Raw genomic sequence first — 22573 nt, 5'->3', positions numbered from 1 at the left:
GATTCCTGTGTTTATGGAAACTGTTCCCTGGGAACTTAACATTTCCTTCATTTTTTCCGAATGCAAGGGATCTTTCAATTCCCATCCTCTTTTATTTGTTGGTTGCATTTAATCTTCCCTTTAAAATGTAGACATAAGACTGTTAATTTTCCCTTCCATCTTTAAAATAATGCTTTATTCCCTTGTTGCTTTGAAAGTGTGTACCTCTATTTTTTAATTCCTTTCTGAATAATACTCTTTTGGCTTCTCTTGCTCTTGGCATCTACCAACCCATTGTACCCAAGTTTAATCCTATTCTTTTCTCCTTTATTGTTAATCTTACCGCCTTGATACCCTCTGGCTTGTTATTGGTAATTATTGATATCCTACAACATATAATCACAGTTACTGTAATCTCATTTGTAGAAAGCTATTAGCACTTGGGATTTGTGAACATCTAAGGTTCTTTCTTGGTTCTGGTTCTTTGGAAAAGACACACTTAGATTTTTGAAAGACTTTAAATCACTCTCATATAGCCAAATGTTCCTGTAGCCATAAGATCTCCAAACTCTTAATTTTCCTATCTGCTCAACTAGTTTCTACTGAACTCCAAATACTTTATACATAATCTTCACTCAGTACATGTAGTATGAGTACACTGAGCTCCATTTCTCCCCGTGTTGCTATGAGACAAGGAGTCCCTAGTACTTACTTTTATGATAACTTTATGTCTTTAAGATTTCTCTAGGATAAAATCTCAATATGCTTCCTCTTTTAATCTGTCTCAATAAAGTCCCTCTACTATTTTTTCTGGTCTTTCTGAATTTTATAGATCATAATCTCATTCTGCACTAACAATTTTGCATGTATGATTTGTGCCACCTCCAGCAGCCTCTTTTTTTCATGTTGTTCCATAGAAAGAAAAAAATAAGCACTAATTTTTGAATTTTAACACTTGCCAGCCTATGTGCTAAGTCTTAATGCCTCCGTATCTTTAATCCTTGAGACAACTTTGTGAGGTTGGTATTTTATCTTTTCTACTTTATTGACCAGGCAATTGAGACAAAGGTGATTTGATGTCTAGTTCAAAGTTACTCAGCATGGGTGTAGCAGAACCAATGTGAAGGTAGGCAAGAATATTGGGTTGGCCAAAATGTTCATTCAGATTTGCCATAAGATAGTATGGAAAAACCTGAATGAACTTTTTGGCCAACTCGATACTTTGAAACCCTTTGGTCTTCCCCACTGTGCTACCAGTCTTCCAAAGCAAACCCCAAATCTACCTCCCCTTTGAACTTTACTCCACATGAGTAAGACCTTTTTGCATCTTCTTTCCCAGTGTCAAAGGGCTCTGTATATTGCATAGCCTAAAAATGATGACCTGCTTCCTGAGATGTTAATACCATTCTACCAGAGTTGAGTCTTGGTTAATTCCCACAGTATTTTTTGTGAACAAAATGTAAGTCTTTCAGAGTCACCTCAAATTTGCGTAAAGGTTAACAAGAGAAGAGAGAGAAAGAAACCCTGTTGTGTTTGAACATAATGTGCCTATTGACAGTCAGTACTGTTCGTTAGGATTAGTAATGCCAGAAGGGTAATATAAAGGTGAGAAGAGTCTTCTGTCATTAGGTCTCAATTGAGATGATTTTCTCATAGAGTCTCCATTGTTATTGTGATGTTTCATTGAGACATTCAATATTGTGCTCCCCTGTCAATGCTCTGCAGTGAACTATAACATTAAAATGTTGTGTAAATTCTCTTTCCTTTCCTCCTTCTTTCTATCACCTGGTTGACTGACCCTGCGATTCATGAAATCTATTTTCATGCACTTTTCCCATACAGGTTGCCTTGGACTGGCCGCTTGTTTGTTTTTGGATGCTGTTCTGGAGCCTTCTCCAGCTCTACTCTTTCTGCAGGTGTGCTTCATTGCTAGTTGCTTGCTTTGAGCACAGCTCTTACATTTCCTCCAGCAGGGCTCAGGAACTTTGCTTGAAGAGCAAAATCAGCTCATAGGGGAATCCTGTCTCCCATTAGATTTTCAAATGAATTTGTATGCGTGCTCAGTCACTTCAGTCATGTTCCACTCTCTACGACTCTCTGGTCTGTGGCCCACCAAGCTCCTCTGTCCAAAGGATCGTCCAGGCTGGAATACTGGAGTGTGTGAAGGAGATGCTCCATCACGGGATCTTCCCTACCCAGGGATCAAATTAATTTAGGCAAGAAAAACTGATAAACTTTGTAATCACTGTGATTACTTCAGGCATCTGTCTCCTAAACTATACTAGATGCTCCTTGAAAATAGGAAAAAAAATTCTTCATTTATTTACCTGGACTCTCCACATCTACTACGTAACAAATATTTAATAAATATGTGATGGTATGAAGAAATGTAGAATAAAATTTATTGGGTTTTATCAGTGAAAGAATAACTATTCCAACTCCTCATCAGAAGACTTTTTAAAAAGCCTTTTCTAAATGTGGTAAGGTGGGGGAGAGTGGATTCTTTGATAGTCTTTGAGTTACCTTGTATTGGAAGTTTTATTGCCTGAGAAATACTATTTATATTAAATAGTATTATTATATTAAATACTATTTCTATTAAATAGTATTCTATTAAATACTATTAATAAATTAGCATTTTATGGTTAGCCTATAATTATCACCAAAAGTTATAATAAAAGAATATAATAAACCCTCATCTTTTATGTCTCCTGCATTGGTAAACAGGTTCTTTAACCACTAGCACCACCTGGAAAGCCCCATTATAAAGTAAACTATTAAAAGAATTTACAGACTATTCATTTAAACCAGTATAAAGTGAACAAAAATAACTTTTATCTCAAGAATAATTCTCTTGTCCCTAAACTTTTCCAGGATGAGAGGTAAAGATTATCACTGAAGAGCATGAGATTTTTAGAGTCAGCAGTTGGCTTAAATCCTGTATTCTTCCCTGGCTAACTATAAATTTGACTGAGTTATAGGACCCTTCCTGTGTCCCTGTTTCTGCATTAGAAATATAGAAATAATAACATTCATCTGACAGATTATTGTAAAGATCAAATTAGATAATATACGTAAAATGCACTTAGCACAATCCTTGGCAAATGATAAGGACCTATTATTTTTTATTAGAATTACATTTTCTCAGAATGTTTAAAATAAACTAGTCTTTTTAAAGTTCAGACACTGAAAGTTGACTTCTAACCTCAACACCTTTTATTCTAGAACTTTTTCCTTTGCCATCCTGTTGTATAAAGAGTGTTTGAGGTCTATAAGCTGACTCTGCTACTAATAATCAGGGCCTGTTCAGCATGCTTTTCTAGGAAAGTCAAATTTAGTTTTTCTTCATCTCTACATACAAAATGGTAGCTTAAATGCTTCCTTCAAACTAAAGTGACTTTTTAGTGTGAGTACGCATATGTTTGTGTGTGTTTTGTTGTGATTGTTAAATTTTAGCTAGACAGAGAGTCTTCTAAAAATGCTCTATTACAATGCTCTTACAATGGTAGATCTGATTTGTCTTAGTTAACTTTGCAATCATTATACAAGTTTTTTATTTGTACCTTTTCCTTTCACTTTCCATTTTATTATCAAATAAAAACACTTCCTTGAGAAAAACCTTTACGTGGCTAAACAGTGTTCTGCTCCTTCATCAACTAGGTTCCCTGACGTTGGTCTGCAACCTTGATATTTTGGAAATCCTTTCAGAAGCAACTGAAGAAATGGAAGTATCATCCTTGCTTTCAATAAGGCCATGATCTGCACTTAAGGTAACAACACTGACACAGATAAGACAACTAACTCACTGCATATCTATAATAATTCTGCTTGTAGAGTAATTATGTTCACTAATCTGTTTGTCATCTTTCTGGGGTATGTGTTTCTACATACCTAGATGAGGACTGTGGGTAGAAATACTCCTCACATGACTAAGTCACATGACTGTTACACTTATATAATGTATCCGTGTTTATTCAGCAAAAATATTTATTAAGCCTTCCCAGGTAGCTCAGAGGTAAAGAAAATGCTTGCCAAGGCTGGAGATGCAGGTTTGATCCTTAGGGCAAGAAGATCCCCTGGAGAAAGGCATGGAAACCCTCTCCAGTATTCTTGCCTGGGAAATCCCATGGACAGAGGAGCCTGGTAGGCTCCAGTCCTTGGGGCTGCAAAAGAGTCAGACAGAACTTAGTGACTAAACAATAACAAAGGACTTGTCCCAGAAGGACCTTATAACAGCCACCTGTGCCTCCCCAGTGTCTGGGTTGGGTTTCCCACCTGTAAGTTACAGCATTTGCCTTCAACCCTCCATGGTAAATTCCACTTATGTATCTGTCTCTTTCAGTAGACTTTAACGTCATTAAGGGGAGTTTCTATGTCTTTATGATCACTGTATTCCCAGCACCTAGCACAGGGCCCAGAATGTAGTAAGTTTCCAAAAATGCCTGACACATTATATTAGGTGATACCTTTGTAGTTCCAAAAGTAGATTCTGGATCAGGTACTACTAGTAGATAAGAGTTAAGGTCAGCATTCATCTCAACTGCATCTAAAGTGATCAAAAAGTTCAAAGTGATGGAATCTGGCTGCATAAACCATATTTATGGCTTTGCATTCTAAGTTCACTTTACTACTCTAAAGCTAATTCCTTGATTTTTGGCTGTGTTTTATTTTCACTACATACTCCTGAATATGTATGTCCCTGCATGCTTCAATAATTTAAAGTGAGAGTGACACTTTATTTTTATGCACTTAAAAGAAATTATATTTTTCTTCCTTTCCTAAATCATAGTCGAGCTTTTCAAAGCTTTCACTGGAAGTCTCCATTTTTGCTTATTTACCTTTTATAGTCTTGCCAGTGACTCAGGATGAAAAGCAAGACTATATTTTGTGTGATTGTGTCTGAGAAACCTGGAAACGGCCCTCATGTTAACAATTATCTTCATTTTTAGTTTATACCTTTATATTAATTTTGATGACCTTAGGTGACAAACAATGAAAATATTAGGGATTTCTGGAATAATCTCTATCTGCTTTAAAGTTTGCAAATGCTGGTCTCCTTGAGGCAGGGGGAAAAAAAATCACTCAGACATTTTGCCACTGCTGTCAAGAACTCCACCCACCTTCTTTTTAATCCCAGAGATGCCAAAGAGACAAGCAAAACTGGTTTGTTTTCTCTGGGTTTTGGCTGTGACTTTAGCCCTCGCTTTGTTTTATTGTAATCAGATACACTGGCATGAAAGTTGAAGTAGATTCCAAGGAGTATATGCTGGGCTTTTTATTGGCATATCAAACAGGGAACCATTCAGGCCATACGTTAGCAAGCAGCCAAGTAATTAATAATAACACACGTGGAAGAAAATGAATGTTTTGGTTGAGAAGGAGAATGAGAAGTCAGACAAAGGCCTGGGCTTCATGTCCTTGCCCTCAGCAGCAGCAAAAATAATGTTATGAATAGCATTTAACTTGAATTTGCAGCAAACTGCTGCTTTGATCATAAACAATTGCCAGATGGTATATATTATCTTTCTTTTTCCTCCTTTCACAAAAGCGGCATTAATTGCAGAGCAGCCCAGGGCTCCACTCAGCTCATCAGTGTGATAACACTTCATGACCCTGATTAGCCGTCAGTCTACTCAATTAAAAAGATCATTTAGACATTCACCCAATCATTTGCCTATCGAGCCACCTGGGCCTCAACCAGGGGCTCCATTTTTAACATTCTCCTGCCCTCTCTCATCTCGCCTGGCTTTTTTACATATCTCCAAAAGACGTAATTGAATTAAATAAAGCGTCTCAGGGGCAGCTGCAACATCTGCTGTTTGTGGTATGTCAAGCCTTCAGCATTAAAAACAGTTACATATGCTCCAAATTAGCAGGTCGCGGAGATGAAACAGTCGATGATAGTGTTTTTGTGCCAGCGTGAGAAGCAGCTCACAGCTGTGTGCAATTTACAATTAAAGGCTTTATCAGAGCTCAATTGTACTAGTGAATCAAGTGGTGAGAGGTCAGTTAGTGAATTAGACCAATTAGAGCTTGTACAGTTAAATTATCTGTCTTATTACCTACTGATAAATAGCCTTGTCATATCTTTACTGGAAGGATGGAGCGGAATGAGTTTTATGAAGTGATAATATGTGTACACCAGAGTGAACTTTGTGGTTTGTGAATTTAAAATCTGTAGCCACCAAATGGCTTCATATAAACTTGGAAAAAGATATTTAAGGCAGGAAACATGGAATTGGTTAAAACACTTCAGATTAAGTTGGTTATATCTATTTGTGAATTCATCTCCAAGGACAAGACTATAGCAGATTCTATACAATATATATACAAGATAGCAGATATATACAAGATTATATGGATCCCCAAATTTTAGTATTAAACATCTTTTTTTTCCCCTTAATTCTAAGGATGAACTTCATTGAAAAAATAAAACTATGGCTGGAACATGAAATAACCAAGCATTTCAAAGCAATCCCTGAAGAGCAGATAGTTTCATGGGTGTAATAACATTGCTTTTCGAAATACAAATTCATCAATCATCTTTATAATCAGAAAAAGCATGGGTAGTTCAGAAGTTACAAATCTTACAAATAGGACAAGCCACACCCATTTTATGTTTCTGTATAATAAGGATGGGAATCAGTGAATAAAAGATTGTGTTTAAATGTTCTATGGTAAAGTTATTGGTGAATTATTGTATTATGACTTTTTATTTAGACAATCTCATATAGCAAATAGTAGGAAGTTTTTGTTAATACAAGTATATTTGATAATGAGATCACTGACATTAATAAGACTAAAAAAGCAAGACCCAGAATACTTCTTGAATCAATGATCAGAAAGTAGTCTGGAGAGTAACATCTTAAATAACACATATTTATGTCTCTTAGCCTACTGTTTCCTAGAATAAGGGTTTAAATTTTTAATATTGGAAAAAAATTCATGAGCGACATTTTAAACAGTGTTTGTGAATTGATTCACTCTTTTCTTAATAACTTTTAAAAATTATATGATTTAGTTTATTAAAATTTTAGTTTTATTAAAGGTATGAAAACAATTATATTCCTCAAAAAAATAATATAACCTTTAGCTTTATAGCAAGTTTCTGTTTGGGAACAAAATATACTAAATCCAATATTAAACATATAATGAACATATTAGTATACATGAGCCAAATATGTATCATTTTTTAAAGAAAACTAGTCCAAAGTTTAGTTAATAATTAAGAACCAATATCCTTTTTATAAAATACATGTATAGAGAAGTATGATCAATTCTTTCCTTTGAGAAGGCACAACCTTATAAAAATATTAATTTATCTCAGGTAAAGCTATGAATATTTGCAAAACTAGTTAAAATAATCATAGTTTTACTGAAATATAGTAGAATAACTTTAAGATTTAATTTAAATATAAAAAGAGCATCAAATACATTTTGAAAAGAGAAATTAGAAAATGGCATATTCTAACAGTTATCAGAATGAAAATAAAACATACCCAGCATAGGCAGAGATACAGCCAAAGAAAAAATCTCTAAGGTACAAAAGCAGTTACAATTTAAAGATTTTATTATAAGAAAATGTGTTTTGTTCAAATTCATGGGAAAATATGATTTTCATATGGTATTAAAACAATGACTGACAATTTTAAAAACAAAGTTAAATCATATTTATACCAAATATGATTTATTATACTTATATGGTACATATACTAAAAAACTTTTAGGAAGATAAAGGTTTAAATATTAAATATTTAAAAAGATAATAAACTCACTAGAAGGAAGTATAGAAGACTTTAAGTGTCTTGGGATAGATTACAGCAGTGGTCTACAACCTTTGTGACATCAGGGGCCGGTTTTGTGGAAGACAATTTTTCTACAGACTAGTCGGGGGATGGTTTTGGGATTATTCAACTGCATTATATCCTGGAGGTTGGGGACCTTTAGGTTAGAGAGTGCCTTTCCAAGTGACAGTAAAGACAGACAGAAGTGGATTTGGTGGCATAAAATATGCTCATGTTTTCACTCAAAAATTTTTGACTATGTATAAAAGCAAAGAGAATGGGAAGCTAATTAAAAAGCAGGCAACTTTTCAATATTATTAACACAGAGATATACACTGTAAATCATATAAATTTAGTATTGAAAAAAAAGCTCACAGAAAGAAAAAATTAATTTAAAATAAAAACATATATAAACACACAAAAATAAGTATGTAAAATATTCTCATTAATAATCATAGAAACATCCATTAGAACAAAGAATACATATCACATTTTAGTTAATATGATGCTCATCATCAGGTTTTATCATAATTCATCTTCTGAATCATCAGAGAAGGTTTAGCAACACAGAACATAAATAGGAGGAAAATTTGTGGTAAAACTGAAAAAGGATAGCTAATTTTTATTGAAAATGGTACAAAGTACATGGCATGTATTTAAAAAAAAAATGAGCTAATAATTAGTCTGTGAACCAAGAACTTCCAAATGTACAAGCTGGATTTAGAAAAGGCAGAGGAACAAGAGATCTAATTGCCAACATCCGTTGGATCATAGAAAAAGCTAGAGAATTCCAGAAAATCATCTACTTCTGCTTCACTGACTATTGCTAAAGCTTTTGACTGTGTGGATCACAATAAATTGTGGAAAATTCTGAAAGAGATGGGAATACCAGACCACCTTACCTGCCTCCTGCGAAACTTGTATGTAGGTCAGGAAGCAACAGTTAGAACTGGACATGGAACAACAGACTGGTTCAAAATTGGGAAAGGAGTACATCAAGGCTGTATATTGCCACCGTGCTTATTTAACTTATATGCAGAGTACATCATGCGAAATGCTGAGCTGGAGGAAGCACAGGCTGGAATCAAGATGGTGGGAGAAGTATCAATAACCTCAGATATGCAGATGACACCACCCTTATGGCAGAAAGCAAAGAGGAATTAAAGAGTCTGTTGAAGTTTAAAGAAGAGAGTAAAAAAGCTGGCTTAAAACTCAACATTCAAAAAACTAAGATCATTGGATCAGTCCCATCACTTCATGGGAAATAGATGGAGAAACAATGAAAACAGTGACAGACTTTTTCGGAGGGGGCTCCAAAATCACTGTAGATGGTGACTGCACCCATGAAATTAAAAGATGCTTGATCCTTGAAAGAAAAGCTATAACAAACCTAGACAGCATATTAAAAAACAGAGACATTACTTTGCCTACAAGGTCCATATTGTCAAAGCTACGGTTTTTCCAGTGGTCATGTACAGATGTGAGGAGTGGACAATAAAAAAGACTGAGCACCAAAGAATTGATGTCTTTGAACTGAGGTGCTGGAGAAGACTCTTGAGAATCCCTTGAACTGCAAGGAGATCAAACCAATCAGTCCTAATGGAAATCAACCCTGAATATTAATGGAAGGACTGATTCTGAAGATGAAGCTCCAATACTTTGGCCACCTGACGGGAAGAACCAACTCACTGGAAAAGACCCTGATGCTGGGAAAAATTGAAGGCAAAAGGAGAAGGGGAAGACAGAGGATGAGATGGTTGGATGGCATCACTAATTCAATGGACATGAGTTTGAACAATCTTTGGAAGATGGTGAAGGACAAGGAAGTCTGGTGTGCTGCAGTTCATGGGGTCGCAAAAAGTCAGATCTGACTGAGTGACTGAACAACAACAAGTCTCCATATTTTCTTATTTTAAAAATAGAAAACCAAGACTCTAAAAGGTTAAATGGTAACTTGCCTAAGTAGCCTGCATATATGTTTATGACGATGATGTGTACTCAGTTGCTGTGCTGCTGCTGCTGCTAAGTCGCTTCAATGTCTGACTCTGTCTGACCCCATACACAGCAGCCCACCAGGCTCCCCCATCCCTGGGATTCTCCAGGCAAGAACACTGGAGTGGGTTGCCATTTCCTTCTCCAATGCATGCATGCATGCTAAGTCGCTTCAGTCGTGTCGACTCTGTCAACTCCATGGACAGCAGCCCACCAGGCTCCTCTGTCCACGGGACTCTCCAGGCAAGAATACTGGAGTGGGTTGCCATTTCCTTCTCCGCTCAGTTGCTCAGTCGTGTCCAGCTCTTGGATCCATGGACTGTAGCCCACCAGGCTTATCTGTCCTTGGGATTTCCCAAGCAAGAACACTGGAGTGGGTTGCCATTTCCTTCTCCTGGGATCTTTTCAACCCAGGAATTGAACCCGCATCTCCTGTGTCTCCTACAATGTAGGCGGATTCTCTCCTGCTGAGCTATGGGGGAAGCTCTGTATATATGTTTAGGGGTTTCATTTTCTGTGTATATATGTATTTTTCTTGTTTAGACAATGGAGATAGTTCTCAGTTCACAATGCAAAGCAACATCTTCTGTGTTTCAAGAACTGTTCCACAGTGGTAATTTGGGTTATGCCACATGTGCTACTTATTACTTTGCTAAAAAATAAATATATAGAGAGATGTGTTTTCAAAATACTCTTTTTAAAATAGCAGACAACTACCTAGTTGAAATTTCTGAGCTTCCTTCCAATGTCTATATTACTTCCGTGAAGAACTTTGAGAAATAGACATTGTATTAGAAAGATAAAAGATTCAATAAAGCACAGTGTAGTGAATTACTCAAGAAGCAAACCAGTGTTCATGCAATGATATTTCTGTGCTTATTGTCCTATTTGTCATAAATTTTTAAAAGTTATTGTTCTGAACCATTTTGATAATTTGACTTAAATCAGTAAATTATTTGAAATTAGATTGTTTTTTTACCATTAGTTTTGCCTCCAAACTGTTCTCCGGCTTGGATAAATTCATTTACTTCTTGGCCTTACAAGATCAAAGATTCATATTGCACATAAAAAATTAATCCTTGGTCCATTATTATTTGCAGTTTGTGTTAATAATGTATTAGATGGGCTTACTGCATAGATACGGATGTATAGATGGACATGCTTTGGGTTAGGCTGGTCAAATGTACTTCTGAGATCACTCTTATTCCAAACCAAATCTAATGCTTATTGGTTTAACGGTTTAAGAAATATGACTCAGTTCATAAAAGAGGTTTATTCAAAGTGTACTTATCAAAACATTCTCCTTGTAGAGACTATATTTCTGATATTGATCAAACCATCTTCCCCTGGTATACAAATGATTAATTCACTATTAAATCTTATGAGATGAGTAAGCCACAGGACAACTTTTTAAAAACTATCAAAGTACAAATACAATTGCATAAAAAATACATAAAACCCTCATATACATCTTCCTATCATTATGTCTATTTTTACAGTATATAAAATAAATATATCATTCAGATAAAAAATGTTGCACCCAAATAATTATAAACAAGGTTATATTTTGTATATCTATCATATTTAAAAATATTTCAAATTTCTCAAGGAAATATTATTTTTTTATTCCAAAGAATAAAGCCATAGATTAAAAACAAATAAGCAAAATAAAAGTACAAGGGAATATTTAAGATCTTTAATGATCAACTTCTTACCCCTAAAAACTATTTTTAATAGTAAATCACCTGTAAAGAAGTAATTAATTTTTTCTGAGTTATTTTATAATTTGATCAACCTAAAACACATGATTGTAAAATTTTATTTCCATTTAAATGTTTCTGATAATCACATTTTAGAATTGTAAAATGCAAGCACTATTAGAACAAGTTCAAACCGTTAGTGATAACATCTCTCTGCTCCATATCTAGGCTTATGAGCATTATGGAAAAAGTAATATATCTATGAGGATTAGTTCATATCCATACTTGCTATCTCCTGGAGCCCTCCACTATAACACAGCAGTCCCAGCCCCTCCCTCTCTGTTCCCTAGTGAAGCTTTCTTCTTCCTTCCACATGGGCTATTTCAAACATACTAACTTCTCCCACCAGGGTTTCCCTGGTGGCTCAGATGCTAAAGAATCTTCCTGCAATGAGGGAGACCCAGATTCAATCCCTGGGTTGGGAAGATCCCCTGGAGAAGGGAATGTTTACCCACTCCAGTGTTCTTGCCTGGAGAATTCCACAGACAGAGGAGCCTGGTAGGCTGCAGTCCATCAGATCGCAAAGAGCCAGACGTGACTGAGTGACTAAGTTCAGCTTCACCCACAGTGCTCAAGGCCGCTAAAACCAAACTGCTCTCACAGTTCCATCAATAAGATTTTGTCTCTCACCTCCAGAAATTTACTCATGGTTTGTTTCTTACCATAGAGTCCTCTGTCTCTTTATATAGCCTATAACTTTAAATTAGTTTAAACTAGAAAGTCTTCAGTTCACTCATTCATTCAATTCACTCATTCAGTTCACTTCAATTCACTCATTCATTCAACAATCCTTAAGCAACTAAAATATGCTAGATATTGTAGTTTGGGGTCATATAATAGTGATCAAAGTATTCACAGTCTCTGCTCTCAATGACTTTTTTTCATTCCTCTTAAAGAATATAGCATTTTCTATATTTGCCAATATTGAGTCTTCTGGAAATACTATCTTATAAAGTCTGTGCTGACTGTATAATTCTTTGGTGGGGAACTCAACTTGCTAGTAACCAACAGAATAGTAGGGGGGAGTTATGCCTTTGAATCTTTGTCCCTCCCTGTTGTCTCCTACTTTTCCAACTATGACTGCATGTTCTTTCTGCTCCTTTTGCTCTAAATTAAGACCCTCTTCTTCTATGCAGCTTTGTCTTTGGCAACAGTTGTTAGAATATAGCATTACAAGTGGATGCATACAGAAGCTCCAAAGTGGAGGGTTTTCTGATTCTCCCACAGATCACAACTACTGTGAAGCAGCCTTTTGGAACTGACCTGAGATTACCAGTCAAGGACTCATCTTCCACAGAACTCTCCTTAGAACTGTATACTTCAATACCTTGGAGGCTTTTAATTTCCTGGCATCACACATTTGACACAACAAGGCATCTAATCATATCATCTGCACATCCTATAATATCCTTTTCCTTCTTTGTTGATTTATGCATCAAGACTAACGTTGTATTCAGGGATGTTAAGTTCAACTCCAGTGTTGCGTATTTTCCATAGCCACTCTTTCAGGATGTCTTTTGTGAGCCCTCCATTGCAGGCCTATTTTTCCTTGGAGGAGTCAAATTTTATTTTAATATTCATTGTACTATAGTTAAATGGCCCCTTTTGAAAGACTACCCCAGGGCAAGGACATGGCATTATTTACCCCTGTATCCTCAAGGCCTAGAACAGCAGACACTTGAGAGATATATGGTGAACTGAAATTGCCTTACCTAACTAGAGCCACCCTTATGGCAGAAAGTGAAGAGGAACTCAAAAGCCTATTTATGAAAGTGAAAGTGAAGAGTGAAAAAGTTGGCTTAAAGCTCAACATTCAGAAAACAAAGATCATGGCATCTGGTCCCATCACTTCATGGGAAATAGATGGGGAAACAGTGGAAACAGTGTCAGACTTTATTTTTTGGGGCTCCAAAATCACTGCAGATGGTGACTGCAGCCATGAAATTAAAAGACGCTTAGTCCTTGGAAGGAAAGTTATGACCAACCTAGATAGCATATTCAAAAGCAGAGACATTACTTTGCCAACAAAGGTCTGTCTAGTCAAGGCTATGGTTTTTCCAGTGGTCATGTATGGATGTGAGAGTTGGACTATGAAGAAGGCTGAGTGCCAAAGAATTGATGCTTTTGAACTGTGGTGTTGGAGAAGACTCTTGAGAGTCCCTTGGACTGCAAGGAGATCCAACCAGTCCATTCTGAAGGAGATAAGCCCTGGGATTTCTTTGGAGGGAATGATGCTGAAGCTGAAACTCCAGTACTTTGGCCACCTCATGCAAAGAGCTGACTCATTGGAAAATACTCTGATGCTGGGAGGGATTGGGGGCAGGGGGAGAAGGGGATGACAGAGGATGAGATGGCTGGATGGCATCACTGACTCGATGGACATGAGTCTGAGTGAACTCCGGGAGTTGGTGATGGACAGGGAGGCCTGGTGTGCTGCGATTCATGGGGTCACAAGGAGTCAGACACGACTGAGCGACTGAACTGAACTGAACTGAAACTAGAGCCAACTTCACTAAGTTTTGGGCACATAATAATGGAGTGGGTTTCTCTAATACATATATTGTGTATTTCTGTATCACATGGAGAGTTAATACTTCACAAAGTAAATTTGTTATGTCAGAATTTGAAATTACTCAGGTAATGTGTTAACTTTGTGTAATCTTAAAGTAGGAACTCACTTCCTGGCAGGACTATAAGATTTTCTAAATGTAAATAAACCATCATCCTTTATCTAGACTATTGAATTTCTTATCCATCTCCTCACTCTGAGACAATACCAAAAAGATGTCTTCTTCAGCAGATTTGCAGCAATTCTTACTGTGCTCACACCTGCTTTTCCCAGGAAGAGTGGTATATTTATTGAATCGGTCAGCTTTCACTGTACTCTCAGCCCTGAGTAACTTAATTGTCAGAGTGTTCCATGGCACTTTTATGGCAGGATTGCCAACATTTTTCTGGTTTTTCAAGGACACAAGTTTAAGAGAAACAGTAGACCTCTGTTTATCTCAATATACTCCTTTGTTTTGCACCATGGAATATCGAGGTATAATTTCAGATGTTTGACAAATCTAAATGACATATTAGAAATACAGGATTACCAAGGAGTTCCTCTGTTTTAGGCAAAGAATAAATTTATTGAAGCATTTGTAAATTTCATAGCCAACTGGAAGGTTAACAAATATTTCTTCTGTCATTAATTAGCCAAAACAAGTTATCTGGAATTTTTGTAGATTATGAAGCACCAACTCTATGAAAATTAACTTATATTACTTTGTGTAGTTATAGTCCAATGTCCTGTTAAGATTTCCATTGATATGTTAAAATTCCAGTGTGATCCAATGTGACTTCAAAAATCACTACTTATCATTGGTCATTCCTTTAAAAACAAAAAATTATTTTTGATTATTAAACTGTAATCCAGGTTTACTCTGATCAGTGAATAATTTTCTGCCTCCACGGAACTTACATTCTAGCATGGAAGTAAGATTATATGCAACCATATACTTTAAAAAAAATTATGCTTAATACTATGGCAAGTGGTATGAGAAGAACACTGTTCAAGTGGATAAAGAATGACTATGAAAGAGGGTGGTCAAAGCAGCTCCGTTTAAGCAGATGAGGTTTGAACATAGATGTGAATGTGTTGTTTATGTGTTGCTCAGTCGTGTCCTACTCTTTTGCAACCCCACGGACTATAGCCCTCCAGGCTGCTCTGTCCCTGAGATTTCCCAGGCAAGCTTACTGGAGTGGGTTGTCATTCCCTTTTCCAGGTGATCTTCCAGACCTAGGGATCAAACCCATGTCTCCTGCATTGCAGGCAGATTCTTTACCACTGAGCCACCAGGGAAGCCCGAGATGTGAATAGTACCCAACATATTTTAGTAATATTTTAGTAAATATTTTAGTAATATTTAGAATATTTTAGTAAAACAAACTCAGGCAGAGAAAAATAGCAAATGGGAAGTCCCTGAGGATATAATGGGTCTGGTCTGTCAAAGGAACAGGAAGGAGGCCAGTGTGGCTAAAGGGTGGGTATGAAGGGGAGGGTTAGAAACAAGGTTAGAGAGCAGGACAAAGATCTCATAAGGAGGTTGTAAGCAATGGGGAAAAACGTAGGGACTTATTGAAGTAAAATTAAAAAAACAGTTGGAGATCTTTAAGTGAAGTGGTGCTGTGATGTGGTTTGTGTTTCAAGTGGTAATTTTGGTGAATGTACATACAGAAAAGGGCTTTAGCTGAAAGAAAGATCCCAGGGAGGAGGCTATTCCAGTCGTTGGACAGTGATGGGAGGCCTCAGAATAGGGCATCAGTGACTTAGGTGGTGAGAAGTTAGGATTCAAATTTTAGGTAACCATGTGGCTTTCTGATAGCATGCGGTATTGAAAATAAGGAGTAAAGGTATACACTTATGCTTTTAGAACTGAGAAATTTGATCAATATTAATGATGGGAGAGATTAAAGGGAAAAAAAGATTTAGGGATGATGGAAGGCAGGTCTGCTATTTTGCCTTTGAGACTGTAAAGTAATCATAACTATTGCCTTGAGTTCAAAGGTTCATAAAACATCATCAGAAAGAAACATTTATTTTCCCACAATAACCTGCAGCAAATATCTACCTGTTCAAACACACTCCCAGTTTTTTTTTCACCCACTATTTGTCAGAGGTTTTTAAAACTTTGCTAGTCACTCTCAGACTTAAAAGCAAATCCTCTGAGTACTTCAAACACACACACAAGCACACTACAAGACAATATTCAAAACACTAAACTTCTTTCAAACTTCCAGCTTCTTGTTCCACCATATCAACCCAGCAATGAAAGGATGAATGTGTGGCTGCATTCTCTCTCTCCCTCATTCACTCCTCTCCACCCTGAAACAGTTGTGTTTTCTGACATAGTCAAGATCACAGAGAAGCTGGTATAGCCTCCATCAGCTCTTAAACATAATTTTCTCAAGGGCCGGCCAACATCCAGCAAACCTCCTGACCCCGTTGACATCACTTCACGGAAATCATTTATGAGAACAAGTTATTAGGAGACTTAAAACAGCTTTTGGGATATTTGTTTTGTCGTTATCACATGGTTATTTAGCACCTTGCTTTGCAATGAAGGAGTAACTGGTGCATATTTTCTTGGGAGTTCAACAAAACCAAGACTGAAAGAGACTTATTTTGACATCCTGTTATGGCTTCACTAATCGCTCTGAATATCAAGAACCTGCCTGCAATGCAGGAGAGACAGGAGATGTGGGTTCGATCCCTAAGTCAGGAAAATCCCCCAGAGAAGGAAATGACTACACACTCCAGTACTGCCTGGAGAATCCCGTTGTCAGAGGAGACTGGCAGGCTACAGTCCATGGGGTTGCAGGGAGTCGGGCATGACTGAGCACCTAAGCATGCCTGCCTAGTAGGCCCTCAAATTTGATATTTGAACAAACAGAAGAGAGAAGTAAATGTGACTTTTCTCTCATTGTAACTGTTCTTACACTTTTCCCAGTGCCTTTCTTCATCAAGCCTCACAACACAAACAGCTGGGAAACAAGAGATTAAGTGTCAGGACGTATGAGTGCTATTCTGGTTTCACCATTTCCTAGGAGGACCGTGAATTTGGACAGGTTGTTTGACATTTCTGATCCAGTTTCCTTGCTGGTACTTTGGGCCAATAAGCCCTGCCTTCCTCAAAACCTTGCTCAGATCAAACAAGATTAAGTGTGTGAAAGCACTTTAAAAATATGAATTATTAATCAAGTATAAGCATGCTAAGTTTTGGATTTCTTTCGTTCAAACAGAAACTTGGTATAAAAAGCAGCCTTACTCTTTTCTTTTCCCATAAGTATGATTCATTTCATACTTTTCACCTAGACTGGTGGATGGCAGCTAGTTCTTAATGGAATTCTCTAATCATGACTCTCACTATCACTTTCTTATTAGATCATTGAAATGCCACTGGTAATCATTCAAACAATTTAATTAAGATATTTCAGCAAAGGAATTGTTTTTAATGTATTACTGTATCTAATTATTTGATCTACCACAAATGAGAAAGGTACTATTCTCCCCTCAAAGGGCACAGTAAATGTTCAGTTGATTGTTACTATCTTCAAATGTTCAAATTCCATGATTTAATTACCTGATGAGTTTGGTGTATCTTAGAAACTGCTGCTGCTGCTAAGTCACTTCAGTAGTGTCCGACTCTGTGCAACCCCATAGACAGCAGCCCACCAGGCTCCCCCGTCCCTGGGATTCTCCAGGCAAGAACACTGGAGTGGGTTGCCGTTTCCTTCTCCAATGCATGAAAGTGAGAAGTGAAAGTGAAGTCGCTCAGTCGTGTCTGATTTTTAGCGTCCCCATGGACTGCAGCCTACCAGGCTCCTCTGCCCATGGGATTTTCCAGGCAAGAGTACTAGAGTGGGCTGCCATTGCCTTCTCCGATCTTAGAAACTGAATACCTGCAAAATGAAATATACAACTGCACATATCTTAAGAGGTCTAGTTGTATAAATTTCCAACTAGAAATTTTGATGAGCTCATTAATTTTAAGTTAGTATGCTCAGTTTTGTTCAAGGACCCCCATGAGAGGTTTGTAAATCCTAGTTTAAAACCACTGGCCTAGAGTTTTCAATTGAGTCTCTCTTTCTAGCTTTAAAATCTGGTTTGTGTGTGTGTGTATATATATATATATATATTTTTTTTTTTTTTTTTACTTTCTTATTTCTAGATTTCTTAAGATAGTTTGACATTTCACTTGACTGTTTTGTCAGAGCAGAATTTTCATATGACCAAAGTTTACACAGTACTTCTAAAGAATCTACTTAAATGTAGTTATAAACAGTCTCCTTAAATACAAGGCCCCAAGATACTACTGAATTAATACATTCAGATTTGTTTACAAAGTTAACAAGTTAAAATTTTATAAATTTAATATTCATATTTTCTAACTACTTATGGGCTTCCCTCATAGCTCAGTTGGTAAAGAATCCGCCCGCAATGCAGGAGACCTGGGTTCGATTCCTGGGTTGGGAAGATCCCCTGGAGAAGGAAATGGCAATCCACTCCAGTATTCTTGCCTGGAAAATCCCATGGACAAGGGAGCCTTACAGGCTACAGTCCACGGGGTTGCAAGAGTCAGACACGACTTAGCAACTAAACCACCAACTACTTATACATATTATTGGCTTCAAAGCAGATAACACATAAAACCACAACTGATTCTTATGTAAGATTTTACTTACGGGTATTTTTTTCTCTGACTCAGAGCCTCTACTCTCTCATAATCTCTTAAAGTATCTACTTTTTGTCCAAACAGATTATTAAAGAGACTGAATTTATTGATCAAAAGTTGTTTCATTTTCTGTTGTTAATTTTGTTTCTACATTGCTTTGGTAAAATGCAAAATCTTGTTCTGCTTTTTAGAGGTATTTTCAAGATTGTATACTGACAGGAAATAAAAATAGGAATAGTTCATGTTGTCTTTAAAGCAATGATTTAAATGAATGTCAAAGTTATATACCTTTTTTGTTGTTTCATTTTTATAGCATAAATACCGTTATTTTTCCTAAAAATGTAAAATATAATAAAAAAAATGATTTTTCCTTTGAATAAATTCCTCTCCTCACTCAAGAGGCAACCATACTCAAGAGTGCATCCTTTCATAAACTATATTTTTTCAATAATAGGATACTTTGTGATCTTTTTTCTTTTAACAGGCATAAGATTCATGGCATTATATATACAGATCACTCTATCCTTTTTATTGATACATAGACTTCTATGACAAATCCATATAAAAATGAATTTTACTACTATCATATATATGGTCATTTAAATTGATACATTTTTTTCATTAAATAATTTTGCGCTAACCATCCTAAGTATTTGGGGTTACTTTTGTATATTAGTTTAAGAGACATCTTTAAAAGCAGAATTAATTGATCAAAGTAATTAAAACTTAAACATTAGAATATTCAACCAAAAACTTTTCTAAAAACATTTCACCATTTTTTGATTTCCTGCTATATGAAGAATTCTTATTTCCCTGAATTCTTGATAATACTGAGATTATAATTTTCTTAATATTTTGTCTCATGTGAAAAATAACTAATTGCTTTTAATTTGCATTTCTTTCATTGCTAGTGAGATTGAGCATAATTTAAATGTTTCTCAGAATTTTTCTTTGTCTTTTTTTATGTCCTTTGCCTTTTGCCTATATAGTTGTCTTTTTCTAAATTGCTCTTAATTGCTCTTTATTTTGTTTATTTTTTGTTGTTTTATCCCAATATTTCATTACCTTTTACATTTTAATGATAGGATTTAAAAAATTTTTTTGATCATTTCTGTTTTTATGAAGGTTTGTTTGTTTTGTCTCATAAGCGTACATTTGTCAATTTCCTTCTAAATCAAAATATTTTCCTCACTGAAAAAGAAAGAGAAAATTCTTATATTTTCTTTGAATATTTTCAAGGCTATTTTAAAATAATTTAAAACTATTTAAGAAATGTGTCTGCGAGGAGATCCAACCAGTCCATCCTAAAGGAAATCAATCCTGAATATTCGTTTGAAGGACTGATGCTGAAGCTGAAACTCCAATAGTTTAGCCACCTGATGTGAAGAACTGACTCATCTGAAAAGACCCTGATGCTGGGAAAGATTGAAGGCGGGAGGAGAAGGGGATGACAGAGGATGGGATGGTTGGATGCCATCACCAATTCAATGGACATAGTTTGTGTAAGCTCCAGGAGTTGGTGATGGACAGGGAGGCCTGTGTGCTGCACTCCACGGGGTTGCCAAGAGTCCGACACTACTGAGTGACTGAACTGAACTGAACTGAAGAAATGTGTAGGAAATCTTTGTTCATGACATGAGGTTGTCTATTCGTATAGCTGTCAAATTACTTTAGGCTACTTGTTGAATAATCCATTCATTCAGCTTCTCTGGTGGCTCAGATGGTAAAGAATCTGCCTGCAAAGCAGGAGACCTGGTTTTGATCCCTAGGTGGGGAAGATCCCCTGGAGAAGGACATGTCAACCCACTCCAGTATTCTTGCCTGGAGAATCCATGGACAGAGGAACCTGGTGGGCTACAGATCATGGAGTCACAAAAAGTTGGACATGACTGAAGCAGCAGCACCAGCAACACTCTCAATTATAAAGTCAAATTTATCAAAATCTAAATTTACCCTATACAAATAGAAATGAGTTTCCGTACACCTTATTTATCTTTGACCTAAAATTTTAGCTGTATCTACAGTACACATTTTAATTGCTATTTCTGAGAAATATATTTGACATGTTTGCTATCTGGTGGGATAATATATGCTTCTCCTACGAATCTATACTTTTAAATTACTGGGGACTTTCTCCTTCTATCAAGTTTAGAATTAGCTTTTAAATTTCTTATAAAATCCTCCATACTTGTATTAATGCAGATGTTATATATTTCTTATCAGATTTACGGCTAGACATTACATGGTTTTTATTAAGAATCCTATGCATGCAGGCAGGCTCAGCAGCTTCAGTTGTGTTTGTCCTGTCTGACTCTGTGTGACCCTATGGACTGTATAGCCTGCCAGTTTCCTCTGTCCGTGGGATTCTCCAGGCAAGAATACTGGAGTGAGTTTCTGTGCTCGCCTCCAGGGGATCTTTCCAACCCAGGGGTCAATCCCATGCCATCTCCTCCATCTTCTAAATCGCAGGTGAATTATTTACCTCTGAGACACCTGGGAAGCCCAGGAATCCTATAGTTTTAATTAAATGATATTTTTTCGCTGTTTATCACTGTTATATTAAAAAGCTATTTCTTTGAAAATTTTTGTATATAAACAAGTTATTGAATCATCTTAATAGTTTAAAATTTTTTACAGTTGATTGCCCCAGAAGATAATCGTACTGTCTCCAAAGTGATAACAGTGCTGCCCTCTACACTATTTTTCATGTTTTATTAATTTTGGCAAGCATCTGCTATGTGATGTGAAACAGTAACAGCAGTCTTAATTGTATATTATATTTAATAGGAATTATTTTGATATCTAATCTATGTGCTACTAGATATTCTTAATTCCAGAAGTAATTTTCTAAAACTTTCTAACTTCCTAAAGCCTTATATTTCATTTCATTGATGAATTAATAATTTTTAAATATTAAAATTAACATGTTTTCCTCTTTAAATATTTTAATTTAATGTATTTAATTTAATATATTTAATTTAATTTTATTTTATGTATTTTTATTTTATGTTCCCTTACTTGTGCTATGATTCAATTATATGAACGACACTTGTGAAAATTGGAATTATTATTCTAATAATGCAAGCTATACTTACTCTTTCTGTAAACCACTTGTTTTCATTTGGTAATACTTTATTTAGAATTTTGCCTTTACATTTAGATGCAGGATTAGAAAGAAACTAATGTATATGTATTCTTTTGTGAGTATTCTACTAAGTATATAAACATGAAAGTATGTTTTATTTTTCTGTGTTCTAGATATTTACACATAGAAATTTTAAATTTCTTGACATGTTTCTATAAACAATTTCTATAAAGAATCTGTAACATTTTCTTTTTCTTTAGAATTTTTAAAAATTTATTCAACTAACCATTAACATATTTATTATATGGTAGCATTTATATTTTGTTCTAACAGTTTAGATAATAATATTTTGCAACATAACCCATATCATTTAGATACTTAAATATATGCACATAAAATTATATGTTGAATATTCTGATAATGTAGACATCTCTATAGTTATGTCTTCTTACCTTTTATCTCTGCTCTCTTTCTTGTTCACATTGCAAGAAATACGTTAATTTTGTCATCTTAAAAACATGTTTTATTTTTTAACTTTCCCTGAATTTGTTTTATTATATGCTCATTTATTTATTTTGTACCTATTCCTTGTACAATCTATATTTTGAATACAAATTTTACTGAATACACATCTGTTTGCATCTCACAATTTTCATTTATAACATACTCATACTTTTCTATATTACTTAGGATTTTGATTTTAATATTATACTAAATCTGAGTTTTATAAATGTGTTTCAATTTTTTCAAGTG

General features: G+C 35.7%; 1 long non-coding RNA gene across 4 annotated transcripts in view; it reads left to right on the top strand.

Annotated features, from left to right (window-relative positions):
- The first annotated feature begins 1926 nt into the window (after nt 1-1926).
- LOC147374575 (uncharacterized) overlaps nt 1927-22573 on the top strand; it is an 80222-nt gene continuing 59575 nt past the window's right edge. The window contains exons 1-3 of one of the 4 annotated variants that reach the window (XR_015163261.1): nt 1927-2195; nt 3640-3749; nt 20074-20516. This is a non-coding gene — a long non-coding RNA (uncharacterized LOC147374575). Of the gene's footprint in view, nt 2196-3639; nt 3750-6389; nt 6651-12742; nt 14246-20073; nt 20517-22573 lie in introns of those variants that run through there. The other 3 variants (XR_015163260.1, XR_015163258.1, XR_015163259.1) reach the window with 3 other exon arrangements.

This window comes from Bos grunniens, chromosome 4 (assembly GCF_055505025.1).
Source record: "Bos grunniens cultivar Pamir isolate PY7600 chromosome 4, Bosgru_T2T1.0, whole genome shotgun sequence".
Lineage (NCBI taxonomy): Eukaryota > Metazoa > Chordata > Mammalia > Artiodactyla > Bovidae > Bos > Bos grunniens.
This window is presented reverse-complemented; position numbering and strand designations above follow the sequence as displayed.